Raw genomic sequence first — 18,737 nt, 5'->3', positions numbered from 1 at the left:
ACCCTCGATGCGCCATATTTTGAGTCCTTTGATTTGTGGATATAATGATCCCTATGTGATTGCCTTGACTCTCCTCCTCACTTCTTTATATCTTCATCTCCTCTCTTCTTTTAATCATGGTATGACATGTTATAGGAGATTAACTTTGTGTTAATTCTCTAACTTTTCTGATACATACATTATCATTGACCGACCTCAGATAGGGTTGGCTTCTACATGAGCCTACTTATGATTGTTTAATATATCGCTAAATATTCCTAACACGATTCATTAATCATTAACTCCTAACATTACTTTATGCTCTTTACATTATTGCAATTTAATTCATGTCATTTAATTCAAGTCATTTAATTTATGTCATTTACCTTTATGTCATTTACTTAATGCACTTTGATTTCATGTCTCATTAATCATCTCACTTCATACTCTATTCATATTGCCTTATTCATTTGTTGCTTCTTATCTTATTGATTGACCTGTTTGTTAAATCTTAATGAATCAAAACATGATAAAGTAACTTGAACTTAATCTTAAACCTATGTTTGACTTGGAGTGTTTAAGACCTTTTGGACAATGGACTTTGACTTAGGTTTAGACCCTTTGCTTGACTTATAGTGACTTTAGACACATGGACCTTATGGGAACTTTGACTTGCTTTTCTCATGTAAACATTTGAGCTTGTGGTCTTATTCATCTATTTATTCATCCGCCTCTTGCATTTATCTGCTTAGGTTTAACATACTCACACACACACATGGATTTCTCCTGGGCTACCTAACAATGAGACATAGGTCAATACACTTTGTACCCACATGGCTTTCTCTTGGGCTAAATGAGACCTTAAGCTAGTGCTGTATGATCATGCATTTTTGTTTGTTCATCAATTCTACTCCTTTGATTTGGCTTGATCAAACTTCACATTTGATCAACTAGATCTTTTCATCTAATACACTCCCCCGTTGTCTTTGTCAAGTGACCATAAGTCCATTGGTCACTTGATGGGACTTGCCTCTATCACTTTAGAGCTTCATTCTTCCAACAAGTTCAAGGCCCTCAGTGGACTCTAGCTTTCCTCAGTAGCCAGTCATCTGACTCATCCCCACAAGCATCTTTGGGAACCTGCTTCAATAATTTATCAGTCTTTGACTAGGCCTTCATGCCATGAGCCTTAAGCAATAGAGAATGATGAGAGGGGATTTTCCCCACACTTGTCTAGAATATCTCTAAGTACGGGACAAATGACTCAGTTGCTCATAGTATTTGTCTCTGTTCATAGACTTTAGTGCAATCCCAGTCAATTCACTTATGAGTCTGTAACTAGCCATGTGGCTCTTTTATCTCTCCTTTTGGTTCAAACACCATTGCAATTACTTTCTTTTAGGGATACACCTTATGGTCATTCCCAATTTCTTGGTTTTGACACCACTTTATTTTTGGGATACACCTTATGCTCATTCCCCATTTCTTAGTTATGATACCACAATTCAGGGATACACCTTATGGTCATTCCCCATTTCTTGGTTTTTACACCACTTTCTTTTTGGGATACACCTTATGGTCATTCCTTATTTATTCGTTATGACACTACAATTCAGGGATACACCTTATGGTCATTCTCTATTTCTTGGTTTTGACACCACTTTCTTTTTGGGATACACCTTATGGTCATTCCCCATTTCTTGGTTATGACACCATAATTCAGGGATACACCTTATGGTCATTCCCCATTTCTTGGTTTTGACACCACTTTATTTATGGGATACACCTTATGGTCATTCCCTATTTCTTGGTTATGACACTACAATTCAGGGGTACACCTTATGGTCATTCTCTATTTCTTGGTTTTGACACCACTTTATTTTTTGGATACACCTTATGGCCATTCCCGATTTCTTGGTTATGATACCACAATTCAGGGATACACCTTATGGTCATTCCCCATTTCTTGGTTTTGACACCACTTTATTTTTGGGATACACCTTATGGTCATTCTCCATTTCTTGGTTATGATACCACAATTTAGGGATACACCTTATGGTCATTCCCCATTTCTTTGTTTTGACACCAGTCTCATTTTGGGATACACCTTACCGTTATTCTCCATTTCTTGGTTTTGACACCAGATTCTTTTTGGGATACACCTTATGGCCATTCCCATTTTCTTGGTTATGACACCATAATTCAGGGATACACCTTATGGTCCTTCCCTATTTCTTGGTTTTGACACCACTTTCTTTTTGGTATACACCTCATTTAACTTTCTTGATTTTGACACCACTTTGTTTTAGGGATACACCTTTGGTCATTCCCTATTTCTTGGTTTTGACACCACTTTCTTTTTAGGATACACCTTATGTTCATTCCCCATTTCTTGGTTATGACACAACAATTCAAGGATACACCTTATGGTCATTCCACATTTCTTGGTTTTTCCACCACTTTCATTTTGGGATACACCTTATGGTCATTCCCCATTTCTTAGTTATGACACCATAATTCACGAATACACCTTTGTGGTCATTCCCCTTTCTTGGTTTTGACACCACTTTCTTTTCTTTCTGGTTTTTACCACCACCAATCATATCTCTCTTTCAATATTTGTCCCCCGAACTACTGAGCTCTCACTTCCTTATTGCACTATAAGGATATGTAGGCACGAGGATGGTGTCATACCCCAAAATTCACCCTATCTTTCACAAAGTTCATCTAGGTCACTAACCCCAGTCATATGCATATCTTCACATCATTCATAGCATCTGCATAACCATGGTCCAGTACAAGAGGACAAGTATCTTGGATTCCTAGCTTTTGTGCTTGCATTTAGTGGAAGCTAAGGTTTCTCTGCAACTAAAGGTGGCCCAATCAATCAAACCATAAGTGGAGGCAGCTCTTGAAGCTTGTGTTTTGTGCCCAACATTGATGATTCAACTTTGGCCTCTTGGTGAAGCAAAACCCTAATCTTGGGATCCTCATTTGATCACGGTGTCCCTAAACCCTAACTCATGGTCATCACTCCTTGTATGTGTCCTTAGCCCCATTGTATTGGTTCATCATCATTCCATGGTATGTGTGTTTTACTTTCTTGGTCAAGATCCATTCAAGGCACACTTTCTCATGGCCTAGTACGGAGGTCTCCTTGGTTTGATTGACATTCACCTCATGACCTTACATGTTCATTTTTGCTTGCTCGTGATCATTGGTTTAAGTTCGAGTCCATAGACCCAGAACCCTCACTTGTCCCGTTCATTTCATCTGATTATTTCACCTGGTCCTTGTTTGGTTTATTCATGGTTGTCTATAATTCCATCAATCCCTCATTCACGTCTCATTACCCAATGCATTAGTTCTTGTTTCATTGGTCTTTGGGCTTTGGTTATTATCTATCGAAGGCCATTTTCCATTCACTTCATTTCCAATATCATGGTGGATGGTCCATTAATCTTGGGTTTATTCAATCGAGTCTACTCATTCATGTTTCATTCATTTCGAGTCAATATGCAATTCAAGTCATTCATTTCCATATAATATCAAGTTCATACAAGATTCGGTGTTCATCAATGCATTCAAAGTCAAAGTCATGCATTCAAGTCAAAAACAATCAATCTCATTCAAGTAATCATGTACTATCCATTATAATGCTCATTACACCAAAATATGGAAAATTACAAGAAATGGCAACTTTGACCAAATGTTGACTTTGGTCAACGGTTGACTTTTTTGTCAACTTTGACCAAAGTCAACCCTAAAATCCTAAAACCCTAATTTCCCAAACCTAGACCGGATCCCATTCTATCTTGTTTTGATTCATCACCAAAGCCCATGTGTGCTCTCATAATGGTTTCAAATGCCAGTTTCCAATGCATGTTCACGCTCATGTCCACAGACCTACAAAACCAATGATACAATCCAAGTGAGGATGATCATTACGAAACAGGCCACGTTAAAGCACCAAACTAAGCAATCTAAACAAGGGCATGCTACCGTTAGAATTCGGCATCACATGACCAAGAACCAATCATTTCATCTTGCAAAAATCCTACACACATACACTCATTAGGTCATGCCAACATGAATACCAAGCCAGGTCATAATTAAAACATGTCACAAAGCCTTGAACAATTAATAACAACTTTAGTCAACCCTAACCATCGCTCGTTGCTAACACACCTGTAGTAAGGCAGACCAAACATGACCTGCAACCATAAAAGACAGCAAACAACAATTGAAATGCCAAATCAATAACATCCCACATGATGCAATTAAGCCAATGAACCCAGGTCAGAAGCTTCATTCAAGGGATTTGTGGGCTGCTCGTATTGAGAGTATATGGAAAGATGTGGACGGCAACTACTGGTGTCGGGTACAGTGGTATATGATCCAAGAGCAGACTTTTGTCGGACGACAACCACATAACTTGAGCAGGGGGCTATATCGGACCAATGATTCTTCAAATATTGAGATGGGATATGTCCTTAGACATTGCTATATCATGACCCTTAAGGAGTATGCCAAAGCTAGCAATGACGGAGATGATGTTTTCTTGTGTGAATATGAGTACGACATCCATGGGCACAGTTTCAAATGCCTGGATGATATTGATGATGAAAGAGAGGATTCTAATGAGAGTGATGATGCAGACCTTCCTGGGACATTGACACACAGGCTTATGTTCTCCATGCATGATATGTATGATCGATATGACAGATCCGCGAGAAACTTGTATCGGAACCAACTCATTCCGTTTTCTTATGATGCTGAAAGGGGAGTCATCTTGTGATAGCAATTTTCTGAGGCTGTACACTCACCAAGCTAAGGCAACAAGGCTCACAAAAATCCTGCAACAACAGCAGTCCATAATCAGTCACAACGACCATAACATAAAATCAGTAACAAAAAGAATTTAACTTCTAACCTTAAAATTCCTACTGTTTTGTTCAAGTGCGATAACATAACCAGTTGGCTCACTTTCTTCAATCGTGCACCATACTCTCTCAACGATTAAGGTTTTATCAAACGCAAAATATGTACCCGAAGTTGACGCTTCCCTTCGTCTTCGTCATCATCCAAGAATTCAGACGATCCAATTCCAAACAAAAAGGTCATCAACACCGTCAAGACTCGATTAACGAAGAGATGTCCCGCTCTCGCTGAAGTAACCAATAGCACAAATGTTTCTCTCGCCAAAACCACTCGCATGGTCACCATCGAACCTGCATACAAGCTAAACAACATGAGACAGGGTCATGTTGTGCCTCACATATGGTGCAAAAATGAAACAACTCCTTTGGAGAGAGTAATCAAGTCTCTAAGAACAATGATTTGAATCCATTGGCAATTCAAGTGTCCTCTGCTGCAGTATCACCTAATTCTAGTGGGATTGATGGCTTATTACCAGAAGAACTTCAATCAGGAATACAATCCGCTTTTGAGTCTGTGGCAAAGGATGCTGATGTGGGTCAGATCCTGAAGGATATTAAACGTGTTCTTGAAGACGCGCATGGAACATCCATCCAAGACTCTGCGGCTGTCATTCCCCTTGATGTCCAACCTTCTGATATTCCATGTGATAAAAAGGATAATTCTTAAGGTGTTGGTTCAGTCGCAGAAAAAGAACTCAGTTCATCCCAAGAACCTACTCAATATATACAGATAACTTCTGATATAGAAGTTGCAGTTTCTCAAATTCATGACTCCGTATTGTTCCTAGACAAGAGATGGAAATTTGACCTCAGGCTATGAATTGAATGCCACATCACAAAAGTTCTCCATGGAGGAATTTGAGGAATTGAAATTAGAGAAAGAGAAGGCAATTTTGGATCTGTTGAAATATTCGGAAAATCTTGAAATGACAAAGTCTCAGTTGCAAGAGACAGAACAACTTCTAACTGTCTTCAACCGTATCAACCCACCGGATAACCTGCAAAACAAAATCAATAAAACGGTTCAGAACCTACCTCATAAAAATTTCTCAACAACTCATTTAAACCTTCTTCTGATTTGTTTCAGCAGGCAGAAATCAGCTCAAAAACTTCACTTCACCCTTCATGACCAAAACTCTTCAACGATAATAATGACTTCGAACCAGTTCATAACAAAACCTGCGACTTGCAATTTGCCAATCAACCCCAAGTGTAATAGGAAGGAAACCGAAAGAAAACATTTGGACGGTGGAAATGCCACCTGCAACATCACAACCAGCGGTACAACCCTTCGGCGACATGATCAACACCATTTGTCTCCATCAGCAGGGCAAGAAAAATTGAGGGTAGCGATTCATGACTGTGGTGGGCATTGCAGTGGAACTCAGAACCAAGGCTAACAATTAACTAGCAGATCAACTTCAATTGAACGAATGTCACGGTAGATAAACCAAGCATTCACTAGCAGGGACTCACAGTTTAGTTAACCAAGTGGATTTTTACTAACCTCATCTCATTAACTCTAACTAATTCCAAATTAAAAACCCTTTGATTTTGTCACTAACGAACCTTTTCCAGATAGCTCACTAACCAAATTGCAATTATATAACTAACTGAGTAAGTGTCCAATAACTAACTGAGTATGTGATCAACTCGGTGAGTTTAATCTAACAAACTCCTAGCCTAACTCCAGTCCTCCATTCAATCCGAACCTGCACTCTATAAATTCACTCCTCCTCTCACTATTTCAGGGAGACTCTCACAATCTTCATCACTCTCAATCACACGTGATTCTCATAGCTCCTTCCCCATTCCTCACTACACGCTCTCCATTAACGCAACTGTTAGAGCTTCAACACCAGAAGCTCTAATCAGTTGAGCTTTAACCTTCATCATCCTCTCTGATACAACGAATCATAGGCGCATCTCAAGAAGAAGTTATCTCCTTAAACTAGAGATTGGAGAAGAAGAAGAAAGTGGAGGAAGTAAGAGATTCGAGCAGAAGCAAAGGAAGTACGAGACCTACCTGAGACTCCATCGTCATCGCCGCCTTCAAATTACTCCAGTAAGCATCCCAAATTCCATCTTGATCCTTTCGTTTCTAGTTACCCGTAGGTTAAGTATAGGATCAGTACCAATAACCCTAAGGTCTGAGAGTGAATCATGGTATAGTCGGGATTTAATTTGATTATGAACACCTAGGTTTTTTGAGAGTATTCAATCTAGTTAGAGACCTAGGCTTAGGATCTGGAGGAATTGAGTTAAGTTCTGGAACCAGGAGGTAGAGGCGAGTACTTTGGAGGTTTCAGTTTGCATTTCTGGTGGAAACCGCCGTCGGAAGCGATATCCCGTGTGGCGGTCCACAGTGGCTTCATCTGAACTGTGCCGGAGCTGGCGCGTTCTTATTTCCGTTCAAATTTGGTTCGTTATGTTAATGCGCACGTGCGTAATTGATCGGCTGAAGCCATTCACCCTGTGCACAAGTTGGGAACCTTGTTTCTAATGGGCCTACGTGATTGGGCCCAAGCTTCACATGCACCATCATCCTTGAATCCCAAACACAACCCCTCATGCCTACTGTGATTCCAATGGGCCACTGGCCCTTAGGCCCATGCGCCTGAATCAGTCTCACACCCCCATTTCCAGAGCCAAACCCCTGGGTTTGTTTGTACATATATTATTTTCTTGATAGCTTCTTGCTTATTTTCTTTACGCGTTTTTATTTTACCATTTTTTATGCTAATTGTTTTACCATCAAAATTAATCCTCATTGTGCACATGATTAGATTTAGGATTAACATGTCTAGTTAATTACTTTGTTAATTCACCATTTAAACAAATTTAAAAAATAGTAGATTTTCATATTAATTTTGGTTTGTGTTGATTCATGATTCTTTGTTATTTTAATTCAATTAATATGCTATGTTTAGAATTTCATTTGATTTGCCATGTTGGGTCTCATGTACACGATTAATCTCATTTTGGCTTGGCTATATTTTGTTTGTGGTTAATGACTAAATCGGAATTTCCATTTCAATTTAATTTGGTATATGTTTGTTCATCATCACCACCATGCCACATCATATTATCATCATACCACTTCATTCACTTGAATTAGTATTTTAATTCCATTTTATTAATACATACTAACCACTTGTTGTTTTCTTGTGGTGACATGTGAGGGAGATCCAAACATCTTCCAAGTTATTCCTTATTTTTATAATTTGTAAAGTGTAGCTTTCTCCTCATGTCTTTGTGTTGTATTGTGTGAGTTCCCCCCATTGTGGGTTAAATGTCCCCCCTCCCCTTACTCATGTAATAGCTTAGATTTATTGCTTTATAGCTAGTTTACTATGCATGTTAATAATCAATGATAAAACATAAAACGATAAACAAAGCATTTCAAAAGAAACAAAAGGTACTTGATTCAACGTCAAGTTATTTTCCTAATAAAAACTCACCATTGCAACGTTAATGCTTGATCCAACGTCAAGCATTCTCCATTCACTCCAAGATCCATCATTTACATCTCTTCTCCATTCTCTTCTCAACCTCATTCTATCTCTCACCTCCATTATTCACTCACTATTTTTCATAATAAATTCAAACACTTGATTCAACGTCAAGTTCCTTTTTCAAAACCTTTTCATAACAAATTGGAATGCAAATGGGGTGTACGTGTTTGTACACAACATTCAAGTAATTGGGTTGTCGGTCGTACCTAGCATGAGGACCCGACACTTGACTTTCCCCCTTTAAAACATCTAATGATTCAAACAAGTTAAATCGAGGCGCCATGAGGAAGAAAAAGAATAGTTAGAACTCCATTGTCCTCTCGATTCCCAAGTACTTTGATTGTTGACTATACTTAGTCAAGGGTTAGAGACTTGTCTCCCTCTAAGTTCCAACGATTAAACTTGCCAAATTCTTTTCATAATCAAATCTCTTTTGGACGAAAAAGAGTGGTTAGGATAACTTATCCTCTCAACTCCCAAGTTATTGGACCGTTGACTGTATCTAGCCAAGGGTTTAATACTTGTCTCCAAGCATAAAATCAACCCTAACAAATCAAACCATCTTTTGCCTTAGCGCACACTTCAAAAGCTTTCAATAAGCACGTGTTACTTCCGCTCTACCGTGAACAAAGCTTAAGCCTCCATGTGTGAGCAAGTAATGTTTAACTGCTAGAGTGCGAACCAAGCGTATCCATTTTACCGCAAACAAACAAATACTTTCTACTCCCATGATAGAGTATACAAGCAAGTGAACAGTAGTGCGCGAACGTCAATAATGTTCTGTAAAAACAACCAAACAAATATGTCATTTTTGAGCCGAACTACGAAGCTCTGACTTCCCTATTGCACGTATGGGGATACGTAGGCACGAGGGCCCAAATCCTTGGCGAGCACACTAACTTAAAACTTATTTTCTCTCCCATCTCATCTCTCATCTCATTTCCGATAGCAAGCAACTTACAGATAAATAAACATCCATACACATTTGGTACGAGCAAGTGGTTCCCATGGAGTACCATGGATGTGAGGGGTGCTAATACCTTCCCTTTGCATAACCGACTTCCGAATCCGCTCTTGGTTGCGAGACCGTTTCACTCATTTGGGGTTTTATCGCTATTTTCCCTTTCCTTTGGAATAAATAAAATCCGGTGGCGACTCTGTATTTTTTGCGGCGCTTCAGATGCGAATCCTTGGCGAGCACCTTCCTTTCTTTTCTTTGTCCTCTTTTGGTTCCACGAACTACGAGGCTATGACTTTCTCATTATATCATGAGAATACTTAGGCATGAGGGCCACAATCATCATCGAGCACCCCTTTTCTTAACCTCATTTCCTTTTTGCAGGCACATAAAGATTATAATACCCATGCAAGCAAGAACATTCAAAATGGTTCCCATGGAATACCATGGATGTGAGGGGTGCTAATACACTCCCCTTGCATAACCGACTCTGATACCTGTTTCTCTATTTACCTTTGGGTCTTATCGATATTTCCCTTCCCTCTTTGGAATAAATAAAGTACGATGGTGACTTTGTTGTATCTTTGAGCATGCAATGCGTTCAGTGCGTGCACCAATTTCATCCGGCTAGCTTCAAGTAGATATCAGATTTTATTAAAAGTAGAGATACATTAGATTGAGGCAAGTTGTTAGAGATACCTGAGAAGAAGGATCGATTCGGGTTGGGTTATAAACCGGCTAATAAAGAGTTTTAGAAGACCAATCAGAATAAGCTTCACACTCTCCAAGAAACTTTCCACAGTGTTGGGTACAAAAGTGAAGATCATGTGGTTGTAATTAAAGAAGAAGATTAAGGGATACCAACTTGGTGTGTCGTTGCTTATCGGATACCGCTCTCAACAATTGGAAGGCCATCGAGATTCCCGAGATGATTTCTATTTTCAAAGTAACTTGCTGTTTTCTAAATAGGAATAAGTCATTTGCTCTGCCCAAGGCAAATGGACAAGCTTTGTAAGGCCCCATTTTGTTTCAATGACTTATTTTATCAATAAAATTGCATTTTATTTTCAATTAAGCTCCCTTCCTTTCATTTCAAAGTTTTGTTTTAAAAAAATGGCAATAAGTCTTTCATGCACTCTAATTCTTAGCACATCATTCTAAAAAGATAATAACAACTAAAAATCTTCCTCGATGCAGATTAATAAATGAACCTATTGAAAATGACACTACTATAATCCCTTACAACTTCGAATTCCCGATTAACCAAGCGAAAGAAGGCGATAAGGACGATTACAAGCTTCCTAAAGAGCTGGCCAAATTGTTGAAGCAAGAGGACAAAGAAATCCAACCTCATCAGGAACCCGTGGATGTGATCAATCTGGGAACTGAAGAAGATAAGAAAGAGGTCAAGGTCAGCACTGCCTTAAATTATGAAATCAATAAAAGGTTGGTTGAACTCTTACGCGAGTACAGAGATGTGTTTGCTTGGTCGTACCAAGATATGCCAGGACTAGACACAAAAATCGTTGTACACAAGCTATCGCTCAAACCACAATGTCCTCCAGTCAAACAAAAATTAAGGAGGACTAGACCAAACATGTCACAAAAATCTGAGAGGAAGTCAGAAAGCAGCTCGACGCGGGGTTCTTAGCCGTTGTAAAATATCCATAATGGGTTGCTAACATCTTGCCAGTCCCGAAGAAAGACGAAAAAGTTAGAATATGCATGGACTACCGAGATATGAATAAAGAAAGTCCTAAAGAAGACTTCCCTCTTCCACACAATAATATGGTGGTAGATAACACCGCTAAATTTTCGGTCTTTTCGTTCATGGAAGGATTCTCTTATTATAATCAGATTAAGATGGCTCCTGCATACATGGAGAAAACCAAGTTTATCACTCTTTGGGACACCTTCTGTTACAAAGTAATTCCTTTTAGATTGAAGAACGTTGGGGAAACGTACCAAAGGGCAATGGTGACTCTCTTCCATGATATGATCCACAAGGAGATAAAGGTCTATGTTGATGATATGATTGCTAAATCACATATTGAAGAAGATCATATAATCAAATTGCAAAAGTTGTTTGATCATCTGAGGAAGTTCAAGATACGTCTGAATCTCATAAAATGCACCTTTGGAGTCAAATCAGGGAAATTATTGGGGTTCATAGTCGGATAGAGAGGGGTCGAAGTTGATCTTGACAAAGTCAAGGCCATCCAAGATAGGCTAGTTTCGAGGACAGAAAAAGAGGTTCATGGATTCCGGGGGAGACTAAACTACATTGCTAGGTTCATCTCGCATCTTACAACCACTTTTGGACCAATATTCAAGTTGCTCCAGAAAGATCAAGCCATCAAGTGGAATGAAGGTTGTCAAAATGCCTTCGATAGAATCAAAGAATATTTGCGAGAGCCACCTATACTAATGAAGCTAGCGGAATATATACCCGAACGTATCGCACGCTCGAACATACAACAAAGTCGCCATCGAACTTTATTTATCCCCAGAGGGATGGGAAAACATCGATAAAACCTGGGGGAAAGAGATATACTGGGTAAGGAAGTCGGTTATGCAAGGGGAAGGTATTAGCACCCCAAACATCCATGGTACTCCATGAGAACCGTTTTGATTGTTCTCGCTCGAATAGGTGATAACTAAAGATTACTCGCAAAAGAAGGGGAAAAGGAAAGGAAATAGATAGAGTGCTCGGTGAGGATTGGGGCCCTCATGCCTACGTATCCTCATAGTGCAATGAGGAATTCAGAGCTCCGTAGTTCAGAGAACTAATGGTGGGAGATGAAAAGAAGTGTGATAGAAAGTATGGTCTGAACCAAAGAATAGGTATATCACATGAAGTGAACGAAGGTAGAATATGAAGGTACCATGGAAATGAATGGAGTGAAGTGACCTAAGTCACAGAACAGAGTATCTGGTGATAAGTGACTGAAGGAGTATAGTTTGAAATCGAAAGTCAAAGTGTATTGGAATCCATAGGAGAAATAGAATTTGTACCATAGAGGGAAAGGTGGCATGAACCACAAGTGAGAGTCTAAGACATGGTATCACTATATGGTTGGCCGAAAAAGAAGGAATTAAGTGTTCGACTGCATAGCGCGAACAACTATAGGTGCAAAAGCGGACTATTCATTAGGCATCCTAAAAGGGTATATATGGAATTCCAAAGAAAGTGTATTTCAATGTAAAAGGAATAATATGTCACTAGGGTGAACGGGTTTATGATCGAAGGTAGGTAATGAATTGTGAGAGATATGGATGATGCCCTAAGGCGAAGGAGGAATAATTAGAAGTATGCTCGCCAAGGATTCGTATCCTCGTGCCTACGTATTTTCATTTTGTAATGAGAAAATCAGAGCAATCGTAGTTCGGGACTAAGAAAAGAGAGAAAGGGAGAGATTGGTGATGAAGATTATAACTTGCACCAACAAAATGGTATTGAGGGGGCTCATAAAGATATCTGGCTTCGAACTCAAGAGCAAAACTGGTATGAACCACAAGTGAGAGTCTAACATATGGTATCACTGTAGTGGAATAACCAAAAAGAATGAATTAAGTGTTCGACTGCATAGCGCGAACAACTCTTGGCTCACAAGGCGGACTGCTCATTAAGCATCCTAAAAGGATGTGAATGAGACCCACAAGAAAGTATTGTTGGGTGCAAGGGAGAATGTATCACTTGCTGGGGAACAAACAATTTGAAATCAAAGAGAAGAATTATCTTGGATCCATGAAGGAATAACTCTGAACTGAAGAGTAAAGGTAAACCAACAAGTGGGAGCCTGAGGCATGGTATCACTGTAGTGGAATAACAAAAAACAAATGAATTAAGTGTTCGACTGCATAGCGCGAACAACTCTCGATCCACAAGACAGAATGTTCATTAGGCGTCCTAAAAGGATGTGAATGGAATCCAAGGAACAATGATATTTGATCTCAAAAGGATGGTATTGATTGATGAATGAAGAATGATTGATTAATAAATAGGGTAGCTCACGAAGAAAACCGGGTTCTCCTGCCTACGTACCCTCATTGTGAAATGAGGAAATCAGAGCTTTCTAGTTCAGCCCACTAGGGCTGAAAAGAAATTGATAGGAGGCAAGAGGAAATGGATGATTGAAATGATTTGATTTGAATGGAATGGAAAGACTTGATAGTTACTAGATGAGAATTACACTAAAGTCTATGGGTAAAGGTGGATACGATAAGCAACGAGCCAAACGTCTCGCACCCAAAGGTATCCATAATGAGTGTAGGAAAGCTCCAGTCTCATTCCTTCTTTACCACTTAAGGCTCGTGGCATGTGATTCTTGTCTTAAACTTCAAGTAGAGAGAGAAGAATCTTTGTAATTGTTTCTTGCATGGAAGATGAAGACCTTATCAATTGTTAGATTTGAATTGTACTAAAGTCTATGAACGTAGGTGAATATGATGAGCGTTGGGTCATACATCCCATATCCAAAGATACTCAGAATGGGAATACTCCAGTCTCACTCCTTCTCCATTACTTAAGGCTCGTATCGTATAACTTGATTCATGATTGATAAGTTGTTGATTGTTGTCCTTACGTTTGTTGTGAAGAGAGACTTGTCAATTGTATGATTAGAATTGTGCTAAAGTCTATGAATAAAGGTGAATACGATGAGCGCTAGGTCATACGTCCCATACCCAAAGATACTCATAATGGGGGTAGGAATACTCCAGTCCCACTCATTCTCTATTGCTTAAGGCTCGTGTCACACTCTTCTAACTTTGAATTAACAAGTGTTGAAGATGCCACCTTTGATGTGCTTGAAATTTGAAGACGCCACCTTTGAAGTGCTTGAATAATCCGCTGCTTGGTATGACTGAGGATGCTTTGATTGAAGATCTTGTCTTGAGGCCTTGAGCTCCACAGCGTGAAAGAAAAGTCATACAAAGTGGCCAAGGGTCTTTTGGTCACTCAATTAGACTGTGGGATTATACAAGTTCAAAGGATTTAATTAATCAAAATTGTTTTTGATCAATTTAATCGGGGGTTTGATTTTAGTTTTGTGGGGAACTATGTTTTGGATCTAATTGAAGTTAGTAATTGTTAGAACTATCCTAAGGGAGCATGCATTAGAAATTGGTTGAATATTCTAAGTTAGATTAGAAATCCTAAGGGAACATGTCAAAGTATTGATTAAAATCAAGAATAAAATTCTATGTTGAGTCCTAAAATTGATTAAATTCTAATCCTAAGGGGAGCATGCAAATTTCAACACGAAATACCAAAATAAGGCCCATAAGGGCAAAATGATCATTACCAAAATGTGCCAAATTATAACCATGGTTTAAAATTGAGAAACTAGCCTAATGTTGAAAAAATGAGGGAATCCTAAATTTAATCAACCCTAAGTGTTTCTAATCAAAATCTCATTCTAAGTCCTAATTCTAATAAAATGTCCTAATTAAATTCTAACAATTCTAAAAATATGAATTAATCCTAATTATTTTAAAAAGGGGATTAATTTCTAATTATTCTAATATGAGTTAATCCTAATTATTCTGTTAAGGAATTAATTCTAATTATTCTAACAATTAATTTCCTAATTATCCTAATTTTCTAAGTATTCTAAAATTAACCTAATTGATCAAACAAAAAAGAAAACCAGTGGTGCAAACAACACTTTCTAATGGGTTGCAATCTGAGCCCAGAGTAACTTTTTTGTGCAAAAACCAAATTCCCAAAAAGAGGTAAATGGGGCCATAATGCGTGGGCTACGTCCAGGCCCATTGATCCCTTAATCAAATCCGGGGGTGTAGGCAACAAGTGAACGGTGCAGTCAAGCAAAGATATGCTAATGGGCCCAAAGAAGCCCAAACTCAAACACTCACAACCACGAGGGATGTATTCAGTATCTCTCGAGGTGTGGATAGCGTATACTCATGGGCCTGGTTAATTCTGAGCCCAACACATTTCTCACTAATCCTGGGGGTATGCTCAGTGGATTACGGTGTGAATAGCCAAGTGCCATGGACCTTGCCAATTTCGAGTCCAATAAGCAAACTCAAGTGCAGCGCGCATATCTCCTTCATTCTCTCTTCTGTTCAACATACCGGCGGCCATCCCCGGCGCCGGTACCAGCTCCACCCTCATCAACACCACTAAATCAAAACCTAACAAACTACAATTACACTCATGGCAATGGAATCATCCTATAGGCGAAGAATCCGTGGAATCGCCCTCAGTCACAAACAATCAATTAAACACTCCTCACTGCAAATTAACACCTAATGCCATGTGGTTTTTGATCCTCCACCTAAATGCTAGGTAACAGCGTGCTCAGAACAAGAAAGCGAAAATAAACGGTAAACGACATACCGGAGAAGATGATCGGAGATGTTTGCCGGTGAGTTTCCTACTTTCAATTCCTCCTTATTCTTCCTTTCTTTGTCTCCTTCTTCTTCTAAAGCTCTAAAACAGAGTGTAGTGGTTTAGCTCCAGGTGAATTGAAGCTTCAATGTGAAGCTTCAATGACCTTTCTTGAGAGAGAGAATGAGAGCTTTGGTGAGGGGGAGAGAGTTTGCAGAGAAATGGCTCTGAATTCGCAGGGTTCAAAAACTGTTCCAAAATGAGAATGATGAAGTGTTTATATAGGATTTAGGCTTGGGATTATTTCTGGATTGGGATTAGGATTGGAGTTAGTTAATTTGGTTTGGAGTTAGTTAATTTGGTTTGGAGTTAGTTGAATTGGACTCCCTGAGTTAACAGATAACTCAGTTGGTTATTTTATTCTCACTCAGTTAGTTGGGAAAAAATGTTGACAGCTGTAGGGTTGGTTTAAGTTTCAGTTAATTCTTTTCTATGTCAGTTGGAGAGGATTGTGAGGTAGGGTTTGGGTTTTTTTTTTAAGTTCTATTTAGGTGGAGGAGTTAGTTATGAAGTGTTGTTCAGCTGGTTGGTGAGGGATTCAGTTGTGCCTCTTGGCAGTGGTTCTTAACCTTCCGTATTCTTCTATTACCAAGTTGTTGAGTGGTTCCGTTCGGATGCGGATCGAATCCGTGGTGAAGTGAGCTAGAAGGGGTGATTTGAATCGTTTTTCAAAAGAGTTTTTGTTATGTTCTGAAATTTCAAGCTTATGATTTTGCAGGGTGTTCGGTTTCGCATAGCCGTCGCTTGGGACGCTTCCTGCTTGCTATTCTCATTTCCTGTTTTTCTGTGGTATAGAAGTTCTTGTATGACAACGTCTCTTCAACGTTATCAATCCCACACTTGTCATTGGCGGAAGCTGTTTTCTTTGTAGCAGATAGAGAGTATCGGCCTTCACTTGGAGCAATACTTCTGAGTATAAGCCTTTTGACAACACCTTTGTAAGTAGTTATAAAGCAGGACCACCTGTCTCAAAAGTCCTCTCCTTCGATAGTTCAGCATCACTTTGCCACTTCCCGAGCTTTCTATAAACCTTCAGCAACTTCAACCGTCACTCTCTGACCCAAACGAACAACCTTACTCGATTCCACGCACTTGTTATAGCACCGCTGTGCATTTTCTACTGTCATGAGCTTGTTTGGTATCATAATAAGGTTAGGTTAACTTGGAGTTGCAAGGTTTAATTTGGCATGTGGATTGCTGAACTTTGTAGTGAATTTCTTCGATCATGCTTTGGTCCACATTGCAATGCAGGAACTGGTGTTGAATGATTTTTCAACTGGTTTGTTGCAGCAGGATGTTTGTTTGGCTCAATACCGAATTTGAGGCAGTTTGCGTGACATTTGCAGGTAGCCTATCTTGAGTGCAGGTCCATTGGCATATTGCAGAATGGTGGAGCATCCTGCAAAAATGGCATGCCCTTCATGTCACCTGGTTTGGCCTGTGCATAAATGCAAGCTGCTTGTTTTCTTTGCTCACCTTTCTTGTACATGAATGGTTCTGCAGGTAGGTCAGGTGGTCCGTTCCAATGCTTATTTTGATTCGTTTGCTGTGAAATGATTTGTCTTGCCATGAGATTGTGCTCACTGGTCTGTTATTTTTTGTGAATGTTTAATGCAGGATTTTTGCGATGTGTTGTCTGCAAGACGTATGGTGACATTTGTTGTTATGGTGTTATTGCAGGTGGATCTGGTTAAAATGGTAAGTGGAGTGAAAATGTTTTGTTGATGTGCTTACTGCTTTGCTTCTTGGCGGATGACCGTAATTCTCGCTGAACTTAACGACAGGTTTTGTTCCCACAAGCATCATTAGTCATAGAGTTATGGTGTATGCCTATGGTTCCTTATAACCTGCAGATGCAGGTTTTGCTGCGAGTTGGCGGTTATCAATTGTTCGACGACCATGTCGCTCGGCCAAGGTAGGTAACAGGCTTTGTTGGAATTCGCCTGGAAGCTGCGAGCAGCGGGATGGTTAGTGCAGGGTATTCCAGCTCTGTTGAAGCAAAGAGTTTGATTCAGGTTAATTTTTAATTATCAACCAAATTTAGTATTTGAAGAATCACATGGAAATTCTGTTATGGAATTTGACTCTGGATATTATATAATTGTTTTGATGGCACTGTATATGTTGGTATGGCTTGAGTTTATTAGTTGAAATAATCTTATTTATTAAGCTCATTGACTGTTATCGTGCCGCAGGATCATAGGACTTCTTTGTTGCGGTAATACCCGCCGTTACATGATAGCTATTGAAGAGCTTGTAACAGGTAGTGCACCTGAAGTAAGCAAAGCGGATTCTGCCATGGCAATGTGAGGGTCATGAGAAGAACTGGCGGCAGCTTCTGATTCAATTGGCTGAGGTTGTTTTGGCTATTATGCATATATCCATATTGCATGCTATGATACATTTGATATGGCATTAGCTTGTAGTTGGTACTGAGATAAAGCTATGTGCTTGAATTTTGTACATGCCAACTTTGAGTTGCCACAAATCGGTAGGAGGAACAGTGACTTGAAGTTGGTCTTGCCCATGATTACACTGCTGAACTTGCGGTGCATTTGCTATGGAAGATGAGCCTAATGTGGGATAAGTTACAATTGGTTGTCTAAATAAACTTTACCGAAGTATGACAAATCTTGACAATGAGCGCATGAAAAACTAAGATAAATAAAGACATGCTATTGAATCCAATTTGTTACATAAATTTCTACTGTTCCACTATTATGGTTTTATATAAAGGGCACACAAGTACTGAATATATGTCACAAAGAAAACTATATTAATGGAAGGATCTTAATCCATGTGCACTGCATAAAATGCTATCACAAATATTTGTAAGCAACGTGCATAATATATTTCATATTATCTTTACTTTTTTTATATATATAAAATATTACTTCTAAAATAGAAAACATGGTTATCCTTTTTTTAGT

General features: G+C 39.2%; 1 long non-coding RNA gene and 1 other non-coding gene across 9 annotated transcripts; both read left to right on the top strand.

Moving 5' to 3' along the window:
• The first annotated feature begins 4,519 nt into the window (after positions 1-4,519).
• Positions 4,520-4,597, top strand: LOC127134245 (small nucleolar RNA snoR28). The gene has a single exon (XR_007807998.1). It is a non-coding gene; the product is annotated as a small nucleolar RNA snoR28 (small nucleolar RNA).
• Positions 4,598-15,403: 10,806 nt separating this feature from the next.
• On the top strand, positions 15,404-18,495 carry LOC127126673 (uncharacterized). Of its 8 annotated transcripts, none has more exons than XR_007805061.1 (5): positions 15,404-15,784; positions 16,526-17,310; positions 17,425-17,591; positions 17,667-17,822; positions 18,003-18,495. It is a non-coding gene; the product is annotated as an uncharacterized LOC127126673 (long non-coding RNA). The 8 variants fall into 8 exon arrangements; XR_007805065.1 differs by having other exon boundaries at positions 15,405-15,784; positions 16,526-16,958; positions 17,101-17,310; positions 17,425-17,822; XR_007805064.1 differs by having other exon boundaries at positions 15,405-15,784; positions 16,526-16,958; positions 17,098-17,310; positions 17,425-17,822.
• The last annotated feature ends 242 nt before the right edge of the window (positions 18,496-18,737 follow it).

This window comes from Lathyrus oleraceus, chromosome 3 (assembly GCF_024323335.1).
Source record: "Lathyrus oleraceus cultivar Zhongwan6 chromosome 3, CAAS_Psat_ZW6_1.0, whole genome shotgun sequence".
Taxonomy (NCBI): domain Eukaryota; kingdom Viridiplantae; phylum Streptophyta; class Magnoliopsida; order Fabales; family Fabaceae; genus Lathyrus; species Lathyrus oleraceus.
Note: the sequence above shows the minus strand (reverse complement) of the source record. Positions and strands in the feature narration are given on the sequence as shown.